The following is a 21634-nucleotide window of genomic DNA, read 5'->3' as shown; positions in this document are numbered from 1 at the left end:
TCCAGCTTTCCACGAACGGTTATGGCACGCTGCCTATTTTGACGTTTCCTGTAGGTCAGGGAAGCTGGATAAACTTGTCGTCGAGTTGAAAAAGAACAATCCGCAGCCAAATTAAGTCCCTCCAGTATTTTTAACGCAGTAACCATTTTTTTGCCTTTGTAAACGCGACATCAATAGACAAACCCGTATGAAATTTGGCTACTACGCATGTTGGTGAACCACCCTATTGGAGCGGGCGTATTCCCCCCGGCGCGATGCAAGTAGCTCAGTATCAACATGACAACCGAGTGACAGAAGGAACTGCATCAACTGGCTGCGATTCTAATTCGCGGTTAATTTTTGGCTTGGGTTCGAGTCTATAAAAGCGCTTAGCGCAGATGATCTCTCTTCTCTTTCGCTACTGACACGATTAAATAAAGCTCGAAATGTTAATAAGATTTAAGACAAGTAGATAATAAAGCAATAGTAATAGCACGGTGTTGGTGTAAATTAAAGAAAGTGTATTTATCGCCAAAGTGAAATCCAGTTCCCCGCGAGTGCAGGAAAAATACGTTTGGCTGGAAGCCAAAACCGTTGGCTGATGTCCATCCAACCAACTTCAGACCCTTAAGAGCTATCGGAAAACTGGTCCTTCGAACCGGATGAAGGAACCCAATTACCCAATCCAAGAGACATCAGTCATCGCTATAGGAAGTTAAACCTAACTACGGATTGCCCAGCAGGAGACGCCATCTTTCTAATTGGCGTCGGTTTATTCACTAGAGGAAACCCCACGGAACTATTTATACAAGGCCCAATTCCTCAGTAAAAATCGGTGAGTGCGATTCCAATAACCTACAATCCAAATCCCAGTGCTCGCGGTCTTTTGTTTTGTGGACACCCAGGTTTTCGCGACTCGATTTTGACATTAATTCATCGCTGTGCTACACTTACTTACCTGGAGGAAACAAGCTGCAATTGGAAATAAATTGATACCCGAGAGGATACCCGCGTTCCCAGTCGTGTTCAATCAATATCAGCTGATCGACATCTGACCATCGGTTGAGTTGGAGTTTTTTCGAGGAGCATCTTTAGTATAACAAAAGGCTCATATTCAAGAGCCATTAGGTAATTGGCTCTCCAAATACTTTAACCCCCCCAAACTTTGCTACTTTGGTCTCATTTTTTGAGGAACACACTATGCCTGCTGCTAAACACAAATCACCGCATCTGAAGTCACTGCAAACGAAGCTACGCGGACTGCAGACGTCTTTCGGCAATATGTATCGACTTATGGAACAGCACCGGGATGATACGAATTTGGCGGAGGTCGACGTACGACTGGAGCAGCTAGATCGCATGTGGGACAGAATGAACGAGGCTATTAACGACGTTGAGTCCCACGAAGAATCGATTGCCGATACGGACAGTTTCGTGAAAGATCGCATCGACTTTGAAAATCGGTTCTACGAGCTAAAAACATTTCTCAATGGTAAGCAAAAGGAAGATTGTGATCAAACCATATTAAATCAGACTACTCGCTCTCTCGATAATCCCCCCACCTCTACCCCTCATGTACGGTTGCCTCAAATTACCCTTCCAAAATTCAGTGGCAAATAGACGAGACGGCTTACGTTTCGTGATCTCTTTACGTCACTAATTCATTGGCAGACTGATCTTCCTGAGATAGAAAAGTTCCACTACTTGCGTAGCCAGCTAGAAGGGGAAGCGCTATCGGTTATAGATTCTCTCCCTCTCATTAAGGCAAATTATACCGTCGCGTGGGAATTACTAACGAAGCGATATTCGAATACGAAGGTTTTTCGCAAACGACAGGTTCAAGCTCTCTTCGAGTTACCAAGTTAGGAGAGAATTGGCTAATGAGTTACATACCCTTCTGGATACTTTCGAGAAAACTATTAAGTCACTTGATCAAGTCACCCCTCAACAGGCTGATTATAAGGATATGCTATTGGTTCATCTTCTATGTTCGCGCTTGGAACATGGCACGCGTAGAGCATGGAAAGAGTTTTCTTCGTCTAAGGAATCGGATACGGTTATGGAGCTGCTTGAGTTCTTGCAACGTAGAGTCCGAATTCTGGAATCACTGCCTATCAAGTCCAATGAACATAAGGTAGAATATACACAGCCTAAACATCCAAAGGGACCAACCTCGGTTAAGGCATACAGTGCATCGATTCAACAGTCATCGGGTAGCAGTAAATGTGTTCGCTGCTCGGATAATCACCCTCTCTATCAATGCCCATCGTTTCAAAAAATGATCGTTTCCGACCGAGATGCACTACTTAGAAATCGTTTCCTGTGTCGAAATTGCTTTCGCCGTGGTCATCATGCAAGAGAATGCGGTTCCAAATTCACTTGTAAGCAATGCAAAGGGAAACATCACACGCTAGTGTGCTTCAAGGGTAAACCAACTGATGAAAAACCGAACGTGAATAATGAACCAAAACCGTCACCGACAGCTTCGGGTGATGAGCTAACTGAATCTAAAGTGGTCAACTTGGCGACTACTAGCAGGGTGGTCTGCAACGCAGCGGCTGGTTCATCGACGGGTGTATTTTTGCTCACTGCGATTGTCACTCTGGAAGATGATCGAGGTGAACAGGTTCATGCCAGAGCATTGTTGGACAGTGCTGCGGAATGCAATTTGATCAGCAATAGAGTGCGGAAACTACTTACGGTGAGGGACACCGATGCATGGTTGAAGTCGTTGGCATCCAAGGTTTGGCTACCCGGGCCCAGGGCAAAATTACTGTGAAAGTACGTTCGAGATTCACGGATTTCTCCCAGCCAATGGATATGTACATTCTCCCGAAAATCGCTGCACAAATGACTTCATCATCGGTCGATATAAATAAATGGGAACTACCCAGCGGGATCGAACTGGCAGATCCAACATTTTTCAAAGGTGGCTCAGTTGACCTGGTGTTGGGAGCTGAAGTCATTTTCGACTTTTTCATAACTGGTCGTAAAATCCGATTAGGGGATACCTTACCTTCATTGGTGGATTCGGTGTTTGGCTGGGTTGTTACGGGCAAATGTTTGGTGGATAGTCCCATTAAGTCTGTAATTTGCGACATCGCAATCAGTAACAAACTAGATACTTTACTGGAAAGGTTTTGGGAAACTGAAGACATCGGTCAAGATTACAATCACTCTCCCGAGGAGGCTAGGTGCATGGAATATTTTACACAAACTACACAACGGCAAGGTTCTGGTCGATACACGGTGTCCTATTCGAGGAATAGTGAGGTGCTATCCCAGCTTGGTGATTCGAAAGCTATAGCAGAGCGGAGATTCATGCAGTTGGAGAGACGTTTAGAACGAGATCAAAATCTACGAGAGCAATATGCAGCCTTCATGAGCGAATATGAATCTATGGGCCACATGCATTTGATACCCGATGAACACAATGCGAACGTTAAGCGATGCTTCCTCCCACATCACCCAGTGGTGAAGGAAGACAGCACAACTACTAAGGTGCGGGTGGTGTTTGACGCCTCCGCAAAAACATCTACCAATATTTCTTTGAACGACAGTTTGCTGGTAGGCCCTGTTATTCAGGAAGATTTGCGCTCAATTATACTTCGGAGTCGTACACGTCAGATTATGGTGGTCGCCGACATCGAAAAGATGTTTCGGCAAATCGAAATTCGCCCCGAGGATCGGCGGCTTCAGTGCATTTTGTGGCGTCCCTCACCTAACGTTCCGATTTCCATATACGAACTAGCGACTGTTACGTATGGCAAGAAGCCGGCACCATTTTTGGCAACTAGGGTACTTATGCAGTTGGCTTCAGATGAGCAGCACCGATTCCCACTGGCCGCGAAATCAGTTAAGGAGGATTGTTATATGGATGATGTGATGACAGGTGCGAACGATCCAGATACAGCTAAAGAACTACGAGTGCAGTTGCAGGAAATGTTACGCCGAGGTGGGTTTTGGTTGCGAAAATTTGCTTCTAATTGTAAGACCGTGCTCGAAGGTTTACCGGCAGAGGACCTCTCTATACAGGTTGACGACGGAATTAATCTAGACCCTGATCCCATGGTTAAAAGGTTGGGTTTAATTTGGATGCCGAAGACAGATGTTTTTCGGTTTCGCTTTCATATACCGCCTCTGTCACTGGACGTGCACTTTACGAAAAGGAAAATTCTCTCAATAATAGCCACTCTATTCGACCCGTTAGGACTTATCGGAGCAGTGATTACTCGAGCTAAAATTTTTATGCAACTACTTTGGTGTTTGGAAGATCAAGAGGGGAATAAATTGTCTTGGGACTCTCCCTTGCCAACAAGGATTGAGGAAGAATGGCGGGTATTTCACCAACAAATCCCGCTTTTGAATGATCTGCGTATCGACCGTTGTGTTATGCTATGCAATCCAATCTGTATCCAAATACACATGTTTTCGGATGCTTCTGGAAAGGCTTTCGGAGCCTGCGCGTACATGCGTACCGAAGATTCTTCCGGTAGGATTAAGGTTGTACGTTTATCGTCAAAAGCCAGAGTTGCACCGTTGAAAACCCAATCGATTCCCAGACTGGAATTACGAGGTGCATTAATGGCAGCTGAATTGTTTTCAAAGGTGAAAGACTCAGTCAGGTGTTTGGCAGAAGTTTTCTTTTGGACTGACTCAACAACAGTGCTACGTTGGTTGCTTGCGACACCTTCAACTTGGACAACGTTTGTGGCAAATCGCGTGTCCAAGATTCAATTGCTGACTGAAAACTGCCATTGGAATCATGTGACCGGGGAACATAATCCGGCTGATCTTGTGTCTAGGGGAGTTAGGCCAGATGACATTATCAACAACAACTTATGATGGATTGGACCCGAATGGCTATCCAAAGGTACGCAACATTGGCCGAAACCACAGACGCTGTCACCTGTGAACCTGGAAGAGGAGAAAAGACATGTAGTGTTGGCGGTGGCTCTACAAAATCCTAGTTTTTTTTTAAATGGTATTTAACACAGTTTTCCAATTACAACGCTTTAGTTCGACGAACGGCGTACTGGCGGCGATACCTGAGCAATCGGTGGCTGAAATGTAAAGAAAATTGACAGGATGGACCATTAACAACAGTAGAGCTTCGACAGGCAGAATACAAAGTCATTCAAGGGGTCCAAGCAGAAACATTTCCCAATGAGCTCAAGGCACTGGCGAAGAAAGAATGCGTACCACGTTCATCACCCCTGCGTTGGTACAATCCCTTCATTGCGGAAGACGGTTCATTGAGGGTCGGGGGGAGGTTAGGGCAATCGAGAGAGTCTGATGATGCAAAGCACCCCATTGTACTTCCCGCAAAACATTTGCTTACCAAATTGCTCTTCCAATGCTATCATATGAAACTTTTGCACGCTGGTCCACAATTATTATTGAGTACTGTTCGGCTTCAATACTGGCCCTTGGGCGGGAGAAATGTAGCGAGAACAGTTTGTCATCAATGTATGCGGTGCTACCGTATGCGACCCAACTTGATTCAGTAGTTTATGACTGACTTACCGGCATCCAGAGTAACGATGGCGAGACCATTTTCGACCACAGGGGTCGATTATTTCGGGCCAGTTTATATTAAACAAGGATATCGTCGCAATGCGATGAAGGCGTATGTTTCCGTCTTTGTCTGCTTCACGACGAAGGCAACACATTTGGAGCTAGTAACAGACCTTTCGACGGCACGATTCATCCAGGCTTTGCGAAGGTTCACAGCTCGTCGAGGAAAATGTGCCACATTGTGGTCAGATAACGGCACAAACTTTATTGGAGCCAGAAACCAGATGAAGGAGCTTCTCAACAACCTAAAGACCAAAAGGCATCATCAAACAGTTGCCATGGAGTGCGCGGACGAGGGCATGCAGTGGTGGTTTATTCCACCCGGAGCACCACATTTCGGTGGCCTGTGGGAGGCTGCTGTACGGTCGGCGAAAACACATCTTCTCAAGATGCTTGGGAACTCGACAGTCTCATACGAGGATATGACAACGCTTTTGACGCAAGTCGAGAGTTGCTTGAATTCACGGCCGCTCACTCAAATGTCGGATGATCCCGAGGATCTGCAACCGCTTACACCAGGTCACTTTCTGGTAGGTTCTGCGCTTCAATCACTTCCATCAGCAGACTACACCAACACAAATTATGGGAGGCTTAACATGTGGGAAGCGGCACAAAAAAGGCTACAAGATTTCTGGCGTAGATGGAGAACGGAATACCTTCATCAGCTTCAGGGACGAGGAAAGTGGTGGAAACCGCCAGTCGAAATCACGCAGGGAAGCTTAGTAGTAATTCGGGACGATAACCTACACGTTGGAGAATGGCACGAATCGTTGAAACTCATCCAGGGCGAGACGGGGTGGTTAGAGTAGTTACCCTTCGTACGGCGAACGGGACAGTAAATAGACCGGTGGACAAAATATGCATCTTACCGGTGGCAACAGAGGACGATGAATTGAAGCAGAGCGACTAGTTGGCTGAAACACGGAACGTTTCAGGGGGGCGAGGATGTTGGTGAACCACCCTATTGGAGCGGGCGTATTCCCCCCGGCGCGATGCAAGTAGCTCAGTATCAACATGACAACCGAGTGACAGAAGGAACTGCATCAACTGGCTGCGATTCTAATTCGCGGTTAATTTTTGGCTTGGGTTCGAGTCTATAAAAGCCCTTAGCGCAGATGATCTCTCTTCTCTTTCGCTACTGACACGATTAAATAAAGCTCAAAATGTTAATTAGATTTAAGACAAGTAGATAATAAAGCAATAGTAATAGCACGGTGTTGGTGTAAATTAAAGAAAGTGTATTTATCGCCAATGTGAAATCCAGTTCCCCGCGAGTGCAGGAAAAATACGTTTGGCTGGAAGCCAAAACCGTTGGCTGATGTCCATCCAACCAACTTCGGACCCTTAAGAGCTATCGGACAACGCATGCGTTGTGAAATATATCAAGGATTAGGGGTGGGTGAAACGGCTCTTTTGCAAGAGCGGTTCTGAACTGACTCATGGTTCATAATGATTCACGAGCGTTGACAGTTCGTGTTGTCTCGGTAAACTTCGGGTTCGCGCGAACCAAACAGTTCTGCTGCGCCCAAAGAACCGTGGTTCTTTTTCGTGAGCCGTTCGTTCTTTCGCTCTTTTCTAAGAACCGGTTCATATGAACGGCTCGTGAGCCGTTCGCCCATCCCTAGCAAGGATGAAAAGAACGACGAGACAAGTTTGCACCTCGAACTGAATATTTATTGCCGACCACAAGACCGCCTCGAAAGTTTGACATATATGTATTGTATACAATCATTACTAACTGATTGGTGTATATTGGGGTGGCAATGGACTTTGACAGTTTAATTTAGAAGTAGTGTTCAATTTCATTAAGCAGACAGTATGTGAGTAGAGAAAGAACGAAAAATAAGCGAACTGGAAATATGATACAGATTTGGAAAAATATACCGCATCCCGACGGGACTTGAACCCGCAATCTCCCTGTCTTCGGCATGGTGTTTTGACCAATTAAACTACGGGGGACGGTGGTACTGTTTCACAATCTATATCGTATCACATTCCGCTGTAGACTTATTCTATTGCTCATCCCTAACTACACACACTGCTGTACAAGCGTTATTTATAGACTGAAAGGAATGTCTCATCACAGAAGAAGTCAGAAGAGTCAGCTGATGCTGATAACTCTTATAGACCTGTGTGATCGAGTCCAAAGTCAGTCTGCGTCGTGCTTGCAAGTGCGACACAACTACGGAAGGTGCTCCGTACGGCTAATTTTTTCGAACTGAATTTTTATTTTTAACAACGGCTTTTTCCCGTTAACACGCAAGTTCATTAAGCAGACAGTATGTGAGTAGAGAAAGAACGAAAAATAAGCGAACTGGAAATATGATACAGATTTGGATTCAATGTTTAGCCCTCACGAACAGTTAGCAAAATTTCGATTTTTCGGATAACACCCGACTTCGACGTTTTATACATTTCTAATAACCCGTTCACATGATGTAATACTGCTCATCTTGATTTCAAATCCCATACTCCAAACTTTCCGTGAAAACTAGATGTATGTATGTTTCAAGATACGCGATATCACGTGATATCTGCTATAGCGTGAAAAAGGCATAACACATTTGGCACAAAAAAAACTATTACAAACTGTGCTTTTCTTCAGAGGTCGAGAAAGTGAAATTTAGACCAAATACTCCTGAATTCCGATTGAGCTGAAATTTTGCATTGCATTGGATATTGAGTTTACCGTTTTGGATATTAGCCAACATTATTTCACATTTGCTACCTCAAACTATTTTTCAACTATGAGTAGCGGGGTACTCGTTAACTCAAATATTGCAAAAGTTGAATTAAATGTTTTTGTATATGCCGTGCTGCATTCTGTTCAGCATGGTGTTGCGCTCGCCATTTTGTTTATTTGAGTTTGTGCTGCGGATGTTCCGATTTTTTTATGAATTGGGTTGTTCAGCTATATCAGTTTTTTCTATCATCTGAAAGATCTGAATTTTCTAAGTAAAACGTGATTTAAAAAAAATCTATCATTGTCCTTCGCTTTTTGAATCACGATTTGAACTAGCTAAACAACCCAATTATACAGGTTTGGATTGCTCTTAGTGCATCCTTAACAATAGACCATTTCACGAACTGATAGGTGTCACGGATCCTGCTGATGTTGATGATGCTTTCACGTGCATTATGACAGCGGTTCCAAACTTTCTGTCAAAATTTCGTTCATGAATCAAGTTCACAAACGTCTCGTGAAATGGTCTATGGGATGAGCGACAACGAAAACTCTTAGTAGAAATAAAACGCCAAAAGAGTACACGCGGTAAAAGAAGATGGCAATAAACTAAAAAAGCCGTATCGTTAGTAGATGTTGTGAACGAAAACTCGTTGAACATGATTGATAAACCAGAAAACATGATTGATAAACCAGAACAAAACAAAATCTCCATAAATATAGCCAAAAAAGGTCGTAAAAAGCTTATACCAAACAAAAATCGATTTTTTGTTAAATCAATTTTTCGGGCTCGATTTTTTTATGAATCGATTTTATTACGTTTGAGTATTCGATGCAGGAGAATCGATTTTTTTTCGAAGATCGCCCATTGCTATCTGAGAAAAGAGTGTTGGCAAAGGTCAATTTAGGTCAAACTGAAATGATATAAAGGATTTAAGAAAAATTGTAATTTATTGGCAAAAATTTGAGAAGAAGACATTAGAGTGCGTAAAAAGGTCAGAAATTGAATTTGATTTGATTCTACCAACCGTCGGCTGTGTTGCTCAAAGTGCATTGAGTGCCCGCACTAGGTGATTACGGCAACTGTGTAAGCGAGTCCGACAGGAGAGCGTGTGAGATTGAGCTCCGCACAACAGGCTACGAGACGCGCGAAAGTTCTGTAGGAGATTTGAGATTTATCTGCGTCGATTCTGCTTTGAACTCTGCTTTCGCTGCATACATACACGGTCATCGGCAGAGAAAGTGAGAAGGTTTGGTAGTATACATCGGGTTCGGTAAGCGACTTTATTTTATATCTGATTTCTCATTAGGGTGACTCTACTTTTTATTAGCGTTGCTGAATTGTTGAAATGGCTTCGAACATAGTCGGTTCGATTGAGCCCTACGTCCCTGGTGCTTCATTCACCAATTATGTTGAGCGGTTAGGGTTCGTCTTTCAGTATAATAATGTACCGGAGAACTCACAAAAAGCTTTATTCATAACACTTAGCGGACCAGCAGTGTTTGAGGAACTCAAACTGCTGTATCCGGCGAGAGGCTTATCCACCTTGCAATACGCTGAGATAATAAAAAACTTAAAGAACGTTTTGATAAGAAAGAGTCTGATCTTATACAAAGATTTAAATTTTACAACCGCGTTCAAAAGGAAGATGAATCCGCAGAAAATGTCGTTTTGGCTGTTAAGCTGCAAGCGGAATTCTGTGAGTTTGGAGAGTTTAAAGATACCGCGATTAGGGACAAGCTTTTGATGGGTGTTTTTAATAAAGATTTACAGCAGTAAATGCTTAGTGAGGAAAATTTAGCGTTGGCTTCGGCTGAGCGCATGTTAGTAAATTGGGAGTTGACAGGAAGGAGAGCTAGAATGATAAGTGATAGAACAGAACAGGTGGCATCGGTGAAAAACAGATTGGGTAGGCGTGATGAATATTTAAGCGAACGGTAGAAGCGTTTAAGCGAATAGTAGAAATAGGAGCAGAAGTAGAAGCAGGTCGGGTTTTCACATGAGAAATAGAAGTAGAAGTAATAACAGAACTAGGAGTAGGAGTAAATCAAGAAAATATAATTACAACAAACCGGTAGTCTCTTGCTATTTTTGTGGATAACCAGGACATATTTTAAAGAGGTGCTTCAAATATATCAACAGTCAACGCAAACCGACTATACGTTTTGCCGATGAGACGCAACCAGGCACTAGCGCTGATTCAAATTTGGAACGATTGTTTAGCAGATTTAAACCAGTATTGGACGACTCGGTTCAAACAAAACAAATTTTAATGAGCCCTGTTTAATTGACGTAAATATTCAAAATCGTTTCGTTAAAATGGAGGTTGACTGTGGTTCGCCAATCACTTTAATGGGAAAGCGTTTATATGCAATTTTTTTTTATTTACCCTTAGAAAAATGCGAAAAGAAGTTGGTTGTTGTGAATGGGGCTGAATTATCAATTTTGGGAAAGGCGTTGGTTAATGTTGTGATCAATGGGATCCATAGGCGTTTGGAATTGATTATTTTAGACATCAATCAAAGAAATAGTTATCGGTTTCCGTTATACTCTACTAAATTTTTTGGAAATAAATATTGAAATTCAGTCCGCAAATATATATTTCGACTGTGACGTACAGTCTTCCTCAGTGCTTATGTGGACTGGACCAGTCCACATAAGCACTGAGGAAGACTGTACGTCACAGTCGAAATATATATTTGCGGACTGAATTTCAATATTTATTTCCAAAAAAATTAGTAGAGTATAACGGAAACCGATAACTATTTCTTTGATTGATCTCAATCACTCTGCTAAGACGCTCGTTATAGATTTTCTAGATTTATTTTAGACAGTCAGAATGATTTTCTTCCTTTGTTAGGGCGTAGTTGGTTTTTTTTTACGCTGATTGGAGAAAATCTTTTAAAAATTTTTCTAGTATAAACAATGTGAGTGCAATAAATCAGAAGGATAAAACAATTTTGGATATTAGAAAGGAAATTCCAAATGTTTTTCTTAAAGATTTTTCATCTCCTATTATTGGGTATGAGGCTGATTTGGTGTTGAAAGAGGATACACCTATATTCAAAAGGGCTTACGATGTGCCATACAGGTTACAAGAAAAGGTCGTATAGCATTTAGAGATGTTAGAAAAGCAAAAAGTTATAACACCCATCAAGACTAGCGAGTGGGCCTCCCCTGTAGTAGTAGTGATGAAGAAAAATCAGGAGATTAGAATAGTTATTGACTGTAAGGTGTCCATAAACAAATTAACCATTCCCAACACATATCCGCTTCCTGTTGCACAGGATTTGTTCTCCAAGCTTTCTGGGTGTAAAATCTTTTGTTCTCTTGATCTTGGAGGCGCATATACTCAGTTGGCTTTGTCAAAGAATTCCAGGAAATTTGTAGTAATCAATACTATTAAAGGTTTGTTTACTTACAATCGTTTAACTCAGGGAGCTTCGTCTAGCGCGGCAATTTTCCAACAGGTTATGGAGCAAGTTTTGGCTGGTTTAGAAAATGTTTCAGTTTACCTTCATGATGTTTTGGTTGCAGGACTTGATTTAGATGATTGCCGAAAGAAACTGTATAACGTATTGGATCGCTTAAACAAGGCAAACATTAAGGTGAACTGGAAAAAATGTTCGTTTTTGTATCAAATTTGCCTTATTTAGGACACATTATAACGGATAAGGGGCTGCTTCCTAGTCCTGATAAAATTTCCACCATTATTAAAGCAGCCACCCCAAAGAATGTTACGGAGCTAAAAGCTTTTTTGGGCCTTATTAATTATTATGGCAAATTTGTTCCGCATTTGTCCTCTAAACTTTTTTGTATCAACTACTTAAAAAAGACGTAAAATTTGAATGGAATAAAAAATGCGAAGAGGCTTTCGTTGATAGCAAAAAGGCTTTGTTGGATGCAAATATTTTAGAATATTATGATCCAAAGAAGCCAATTGTAGTTGTTACGGATGCATCAGGATATGGACTAGGTGGTGTTGTTGCACATATGGTTCACCGGTATAGAAAAACCAGTTTGTTTAACCTCATTTTCTTTAAACAAAGCACAACGTTCTTACCCGATTCTACATTTAGAGGCTTTGGCTTTAGTAAGCACAATCAAAAAGTTTTACAAATTTTTGTATGGTCAGAGTTTTACGGTTTACACAGATCATAAACCATTAGTTGGAATCTTTGGGAAATCTGGCAAAAACGCGATCTATGTAACTAGATTACAACGGTACATTTTGGAGTTGTCAATTTATGACTTCAATATTTGTTACAGACCATCCGCTCAAATGGGTAATGCAGATTTTTGCTCGCGTTTTCCACTTGAATTGGGTACTCCTGAAGAATATTACAAAGAATTCGTAAAGAGCATAAATTTTTCGCAGGAAGTTCCCATAAATTGTATCAAGATTGCCAAAGAAACGAGCCGTGACGTATTTTTACAACGAATTATAAAATATTATCAGAATGGTTGGCCTGAGAAGATTGACAAGGAGTTATTGAATGTCCCCTCTAATAGACACGACTTAGAACTGATTGACGGGTGTCTGATCTTTCAGGACAGGGTTATAATTCTAAAAATTACGCATAGGGACATTTTGAAAATGTTACATGCAAACCATTCAGGAGTTGTAAAAATGAAGCAGATGGCACGTAGATCTGTATACTGGTTTGGCATCAACGCAGCTATAGAGGCTTTCGTCCAAGCATGTGTATCGTGTAATAAGATGGCAATAATTCCCAAAAACAAGACACGCATTGGGTTCCTTCGGTTCGTCCGTTTAGTAGAATACATGCCGATTATTTTTATTTCGGTCAAAAGATATTTTTGCTCATTGTTGACAGTTATTCTAAATGGATCGAAGTGGAATGGATGCGTTATGGAGCTGATGCAAGCAAGGTTATTAGGAAATTTGTTTCTCTTTTTGCAAGATTTGGTCTTCCGGATGTGGTGGTGACGGATGGTGGTCCACCCTTCAATTCGTCTGTTTTTGTATCATTTTTGGAAAGGCAAGGAATAGTAGTCATGTAAAGCCCTCCTTACAATCCCTCTAGTAATGGGCAAGCCGAAAGGTCGGTAAGGATTGTTAAGGAAGTGTTCAAAAGGTTCCTGTTTGATGAAGATGTTAGGCAGATGGATACGGAGGATCAGATTAACTTGTTTCTGATTATTTATAGAAATTCTTGCTTGCCAAAGGATGGGACTTTTCCATCAGAGAAAATATTTACGTATACACCAAAGATTTTATTGGATTTGATTAATCCAAAGAAAATTAACAAACCAAAGATTAATGACGATTCTTTTGAAGATAAAAAATAACTGTGATATTCCTAGTTTTAAGCATACAGTTTTGGTTGATCCAATTGCTCGACTAAAATTAGGAGATAACATTTGGTACAAAAACCATAATATTAAAGACTCTTCCAAATGGATAGAAGCCAAATTTAATAAACAGTGTTCTCCTACAATTTTCCAGATAAGTATTGGAAGCGTGGTGCTAAGGGCGCATCGCGAGCAATTGAAGGTCCCGAAAACTACTAGAGTAAGGCATAATTTGACGGTCTCATGCAGAAGAGCCTGCAAACGTGAAAGATCCACTCCAGGTTGCGTAGACTTTGGTTTCTCTGACGAGGTGTTAGAGAATAACTTTAAGAGATTGCGAACGAATGATGGTACGACTAGCGCAGCAGGATCATCGGCTCCGAGACTTTCAGAAAGAATAAAATACAGAAGAGATAACATGCAGCTGAAAAAATGAAAATGAAACTAAAGGTATGTGGTTATGATGATGAGTGTCAAAGGACACAATCTAAAAATCTAAAAAAAAGTATGTAGGTATATAAATTGATAAAAAAAATTAAAAAAATATATATAATTAGATACAGGTGTCAACGGGCACTATCTGAAAAGTAAAATAATGATTAAAGAAAGATATTGGTGTCAATGGGCACTATCTGAAATATAAAATTAAAATGTTTAAAATTAAATAACAATATCAATAGGCATTATTTGGAAATGAAAAATGAAATTTTAGAAATAAAGTGTCAATGGACACATTGCTGAAAATAAAAATTTTAGAGATGTCAATGGATATATTTTGAAAATTAGTATATATAGTATATATTATGTAACAAATTTTATACATAAAAGCGTTTTAGAACGTAATCAATAATTAAATACAAATATGAATATTATGCATGTTTTGCATTGTATAATGTTTCGGTATACGATATCTTAAAGAGGAAGAATTGTGGTGTACAGGAAAAGGCTCAGTCAAACGCTGAGGCCGATCGAAAATTGTCTATGTGAAACAGACAGCGTGATTACCAACACGCGCGAGAACAATGCGAATAAATACCGCTGAGCTGGGCTCTAGCGGCTGGAATATTATAATACAGTTCGTTGATCTCTGATCCAAAATCCCGTAGTTCACTGACCCCCAGTTGTAAAAAGGAAGATATTAATCTCATCAGTTACTTAGAGTAACTAATCTGCCGCTCATGGCAAGTCCCTCCCAATTGCATTTTTGTCAATTTTGAATTTATTTATGGAATCAATTCCTTTTTATATCTACTTTCGATAAAAAAAATATTTTTGAATACTTCGTTCTGAAGAACTATGAAAAAAATAGCAAGTCGGTTTGTCCCATAGCAAAAGTGATCGCAAGTCGGTCCCATTGCAAAAATCTTTGCAATTTAACCCCACAGCCAATAATGATTATGAAAAATGTGATATTTACCACAACTCATGGTCTTCAGGTTTAGAATTGGATGTACCAAGTGATATTCGATAGGAGGTTTGATTGAATTTTACGCGTTATAGGGTAGGGAACGGCTTAAGCAGCAGCGCCTATTTTAATCAGTCGAAGAAAACAGGCCTCCAACTCCTGCATTTTGACCAATATCGACAATTTCAATGATGGAAACGAAAACTTTGATTTTCTAGCTGTCTTACGAATATGAGAAATACCGTTAATCACAAAGAAATCTGTTTTTTTTTAAGTTTTAAAATAGTTTTTTTGACACGGCACGATACAATTTATGTTTAACTGAGCCAAGTACATTTTTTTTAATTTCTAAATTAGCAGGGAAAAGAGGGAGGCACATTTTTTATATCTCGCTGCCGACTACGAGCTAGTGGGGATTTAAGGTGAGAGGAGGGGAGTTACAATTTTGATTTTAACTATATTGAGTTATACGATTTATTTATTTGTACATGGCTAAGCAGTGATGTTCTATTTGAGCAGTTTGGACTGAGGTGTCTACGTGAACATAAAGATGCCGAGTCTTCGTTTGAGTGTCTCCAGTTTAGTGTATCATCTTCTTTCAGCGTGTAGCGGGAATGGTAATCTAACAAATAGATAGAAGAGTTTCATACTTTAATACCAGCGTGTTTTATGAACACGTACAGCTGTGTCATGTACTGGAGATCACCGCTTCCCAGAATGTCTCTAACGGGTACGTTCGGTTGTTTTCCTCGGGCCCGAAGGGAATCTATAAGCTCGGACCTAACACCACAGTATTCGGTACACGACCAAACAACATGCTCGATGTCATGGTAGCCATCGCCACAAACGCAGTGATTACTGTCTACAAGCCCTATACGAAAGAGATGCGTGTTTAACGTGTAGTGATTGGACATAAGTCTGGACATCACGCGAATGAAGTCCCGACCTACATCCAACCCCTTGAACCATGCTTTCGTCGATACCTTAGGAAAAATGGAATGTAGCCACCGTCCCAGTTCATCTGAGTTCCATGATAACTGCCAACTGTTGAGTGTTCTCTGACGCAAAATGCTATAAAATTCATCATATACAATTGGTCTTACATAAATATCGCCATCAATAGCACCCACCTTAGCTAAAGCGTCAGCCTTTTCATTGCCCGGAATGGAACAATGAGAAGGGACCCACGCTAAGGTAACCCGGTATTTTTTATCTGTTAAAGCACTTAAAAACCGCCGTATTTTCCCCAGGAAATACGGGGTGTGCTTCACAGTCTTCATCGATCGCAGAGCCTCAATGGAACTGAGACTGTCTGTGAAGATGAAGTAGTGGTCTATGGGTAGGGTTTCGATGATCCCAAGAGAGCACTGAATAGCAGCAAGTTCTGCGACGTACACGGAAGCAGGAGCATCGAGTTTGTAGGAGGCGATAAAACTTTCGTGAAAAACACCGAAGCCAGTGGACTCATCTAGATTAGATCCGTCAGTGTAAAACATTTTATCACAACTAACATGTTTGAACTTATTGGAAAAAATCTTAGGGATCTCTTGCGGTCGCAATTGATCCGGGATACCAATAATATCTTCTTTCATGGTGGTGTCGAAGAATATAGCATTATTAGAAGTACCTAAAAGTGCGATATTGGAGAAATCGTATGAAGAAGGATTAATATCTTGAGCCATATAGTCAAAATATAAAGTCATAAATTTGGATTGAGATTGAAGGTCGAGCAACCTCTCGAAATTTTCAATTACTAATGGGTTCATAACTGTGCATCGAATTAGCAACCGGTAAGAGAGATTCCAAAAACGATGTTTCAACGGAAGAATACCCGCTAGCACCTCAAGACTCATCGTATGGGTCGACTGCATGCAGCCCAAGGCAATACGCAAACAACGATATTGTATTCTCTCTAATTTTATAATGTGCGTGTTCGCGGCGGAGCGAAAGCAGAAACAGCCGTACTCAAGAACTGGCAATATCGTTGTTTAGTAAAACCTTAGAAGGTCTCCTGGGTGAGCACCCCACCAAGTTCCGGTAATCGTACGAAGAAAATTAATCCTCTGTTTTTGTGTCAGATACCTAATATGACAAGCCCAGGTGCATTTAGAGTCGAACCAGACCCCGAGATATTTAGCGACTAAAACCTGAGTGATCGTTTTACCCGAAAGTAGGAGCTGCAGCTGAGCTGGGTTATGCTTCCTAGAAAAAACGACCAGCTTAGTTTTCTCCGGAGAGATTTAGATACCTAGCTTAAGAGCCCATTCAGACAAATTGTCTAAGGTATCTTGCAATGGTCCTTGCAGATCGTTAGTTTCGCTTCCAGTAATGGATACAACGCTATCGTCTGCAAGTTGCCTTAGCGTGCATGAATTTGCAAGACATTCATCAATGTCATTGACGTAAAAATTATATAAGAGAGGGCTTAAACATGAGCCCTGGGGAAGACCCATGTAACTAATTCGGGAAGTTGTCGAATCACCATGTGAGAAATACATATGCTTTTCTGACAACAAATTGAGCAAAAAATTATTCAAATTTGGTGAAAGTCCCTGCGAATGAAGTTTCTCGGTTAAAACTTCTACAGAGACAGAGTCAAATGCCCCCTTAATGTCCAAGAATGCAGAGGCCATTTGCTCTTTTCGAGCAAAGGCGAGTTGAATTTCGGTAGAAAGCAACGCTAGGCAATCGTTCGTTCCTTTGTCCCGGCGAAAGCCAAATTGAGTATCTGAAAGTAAACCATTTGTTTCGACCCATCTGTCTAACCGTAAGAGGATCATTTTCTCCATTAATTTCCGGAGGCAAGAGAGCATAGCAATCGGCCTATAAGAATTGTGATCAGAGGCGGGTTTTCCGGGTTTTTGAATAGCAATGACTTTTACCTCCCTCCAGTCGTGCGGAACAATGTTTAGCTCAAGGAACTTGTTGAACAAGTTCAACAAGCGTCTTTTTGCAGAGTCGGGTAGATTCTTCAACAAGTTGAATTTGATTCTATCCAACCCTGGAGCTTTATTGTTGCACGAGAGGAAAGCCATTGAAAATTCCAACATCGAAAATAGAGGCTCTTTCGCAGCTAATAAAAACGCGTCGCGAAAGGTCTTCTGTTCGGGGACAGAGTCCGGACAGACCTTTTTGGCGAAATCGAGTTCCAGCGATCTGAATATTCCTCGGACTCATTCGAAACGTTACGATTCCGCATGCGTCTGGCGGTATCCCAAAGAGTGCTCATCGCTGTTTCCCTCGACAACGCGTTTACGAACCGCCGCCAGTACCCGCGTTTTTTCGCCTTTACTAAGCTCTTCATCTGCCTGCCCAGTGCCTCGTACTTTCGAAGTAGGTTGACAGTGCCGTACTCCCGGTAGTCCTTATACGCCGCGGACCTTCGCGCGTACAGCTCAGAGCACTCTTTGTCCCACCATTTGTTGGGAGGTCGCTGTCTAATCGTTACCCCGGGTATCGGTTTCGTCTGAGCTTGAGTCGCGGCGTCGATGATCAAGCCAGAAAGGAACGCGTATTCTTCCTCCGGAGGAAGTTCCACGTGGGACTCGATTCTTTGCGATATTATGGTCTCATAAGACTTCCAATCAATGTTACGTGTGAGGTCATACGCAATATTGATTGGATCCGTTGGAGTTGACCCATTAGCAATTGAGATAACGATTGGTAGGTGATCACTACCGTGGGGATCGTTGATTACTTTCCACCGGCAATCTAACGCTAGTGATGTCGAGCAAAGGGATTGGTCAAGCACGCTTTCACGTGCTGGAGGATTAGGTACACGTGTCGCTTCCCCAGTATTGAAAAGTGTCATATTGAAGTCGTCGATTAAGTTACAGATTAAAGAAGATCGGTTGTCGTCGTACAGCGACCCCCATAGCGAACAGTGAGAATTAAATTCTCCCAATATCAAAAAAGGCGCGGGTAGCAACTCTGCTATATCAGTGAGATGCCTCTGTTCAATCCGCGCGGATGGAGGGATATATAACGAAACAAGGCATAGGTCTTTTCCATTCATATTCGTTTGAATGGCAACGACTTCAATATTCGAGATCGAGGGGAGGTCGATTCTGAAGAAGGAATAGCACTGTTTAATCCCTAAAAGTACCCCTCCACCGTGTGAGTCTCGATCTCGGCGAATAATGTTAAAATCGTGGAAATTGAGTTGATTGTTTGAATTGAGAAAAGTTTCACAGAGCGCAAATGCGTCACAATTGTGTGTATTTATTAAATGAGAAAATAGATCGAACTTGGGGATGATACTTCTGCAGTTCCACTGTAATACAGTGATAAAATTCCTAACCTCTTTCGCCGTATTAGTCATCAAAAGATATAATAGCTGAAATGAGGGGCCAAGCTGCTGTGAGTTGCTTCAAAAAGGTTTTCACTGTAGGAAGTAGGGCAAGAAGAACATTTTGTAGGGTATCTGGTATGTTGAATGTTTTAAATATCCAGTCCACAATATCAGAAAATTTTACGAACCCTGTTTCTTTTTTATCTTCTGATCGAGAAATGGGTGCACGAGGGGTTTTTGGTGCCCCAGGAAGCGGTGGGTACTCCTGGTTTGATTTAAAATTAAATCCGGGAGGAACTTGCTTCGGTTTTTCTTCACCGCTTGCTTTTTGTGTTGGCTTATTGGTCATTCCGCTAGGGGTTATCTTGCGACCTTTGCGAGAAAGATTAGGAGAGTTGATCAATCTCCTCTTCCTAGATCCTTCTGGCATGGCATAAGAGCACCCTTCGACGGGATCGTCAGATGTACCCTCATCGGTTGGCAAAAAGGAAAAGATGTTTCCTGTCGAGGGTGGCTCAGCCCTCTTAAGTATTTCTGCAAAAGAGCGCTTTGATCGTTCCTTGAGGGAACGCTTGATTTTTTCCTCGCGCTGTTTGTACGCATGACACGCCGAAAGATCATGCCGAGTTCCCTCGCAGTAAAGACACTTTTCAGTATCCTCACTGCAAGCGGTCTCAGCATGATTGCCTCCGCACTTGCTGCAGCGTGCCTTGTTGCAGCAGTAGGTGGCTGTATGACCTAACTGCTTGCAGTTTTGGCAATGCATGACCCGCGGTACGAACAGGCGTACAGGCAGACGAACCCTGTCCAAAGAGATGTAGTTCGGCAGTGCGGATCCGGCGAATGTTACACGGAAGGAATCCGAAGGGAGGAATTTCTTCTTCCCTTCTTCGATGGACACTGAATGCAATTGCTTGACATCCAGTATCTTTACATCTTGAATCAGGGGGTTCTTGAAGCAGCCAACCCCGTGACGCAAAATGTCATCGACCGTGAGGCTTCCTTCGGTAACCACACCGTCGATCTCCACGTCCTTGGCAGGGATGTACACGCGGTACTCCCTTGTAAAGAGCTCGTAGCTAGCAATTTCGTTTGCTTGCTTCAAGCTACTCACGACAACTCGCAGTTTGTTCGGCCTCACCTTCGTAATCTCGGTTACGGCCGAAAACTGTTTTGCCAGGTCTTTGCCTATTTGAATTATATTCAAAGGTTTTTTTATGGGCCGGAAGTAAACAACGTAGGGACCGCTAGCGGCATCTGGGTAAGCTTTTACCCGTATTTCCGGTACCCTTGGTACGGGGCTAGGTAGCGGTGGTGGTACAGGGGAAGGTAAGGGAGAACTGCTGGGGGAAATTTCAATTTCTTCCCCATTTGTGTCCACATCCAGGAAAAGTTGCACCTGCATGTCGTCCATTTTGCGGGAGCGTTACGCTCTACCGCACACAAACGATAAATATTCGAATGTGTGGGGGGATCAAATAGTTGATATTAAATTTTAAAACAATTTTTCAAACTACAATGAATCAAAATAAAAAAAAGACAGTAATACTAATACTAATAACAATAGTAATAATAATTATAATAATAATAATTATAATAATAATAACAACAATAATAATAATAATAATAATAATAATAATAATAATAATAATAATAATAATAATATTAATAATAATAATATTGATAGTAATAATATTAATAATAATGATAAAAAATCTAAAGTGAATACTTCACCGAACGTCTAAGACACGACCTCACGGCTGATAGTAGGATCAGTCGAGTGTCTCCGCAGAACAAACAATGACGATCCAGCTTCGTGTTGTGAAATAGTGGCCGTATCCTACACGCGACCTTGTAGAAACTACTTGTAGTTGACTTCCACTCGCTCGATCGTATGGTGGTCCGTGCTGCTAGCGGGGTAACAGCGGTGCGGGAGAATTATTCTTGCTGATATATCAGCTGCGTATCAGATCACTGGCGGGGTAGCCTGCCCCTACCAGTGTGCAGAAGATGTTTCTACCGATATACTGCAGTCTATTGTTATCGCACAGCACAAAAAACTAATCGAAAAAAAAAAACACCCGTACCCGTAACTCGTGTATTGTTATTTTGCGAATCAAACGGAGATAAACAATTTGCGTCTAATCGAGACGAAAGCAAAACAACGAATGACAAAGAAATCTGTGAACAATTGCAATTGAAACAAATCGACCTATATTGCAGCCATTCAGGAGCACCTTCGGGTGCTGAAAAAAAAACGCCTGCAAAACATATGGAAACTGCTTAAAATAGGTTCGGGGTGATTGGAATAGTGTCCCTCGATTGGTAACTTTGATTGAAGATTGTTAAAGTTTGCTAACTTAGTTTTACAATCTAAAAACA

Source organism: Wyeomyia smithii, chromosome 3 (assembly GCF_029784165.1).
Source record: "Wyeomyia smithii strain HCP4-BCI-WySm-NY-G18 chromosome 3, ASM2978416v1, whole genome shotgun sequence".
In the NCBI taxonomy this organism is placed as follows: domain Eukaryota; kingdom Metazoa; phylum Arthropoda; class Insecta; order Diptera; family Culicidae; genus Wyeomyia; species Wyeomyia smithii.
This window is presented reverse-complemented; position numbering follows the sequence as displayed.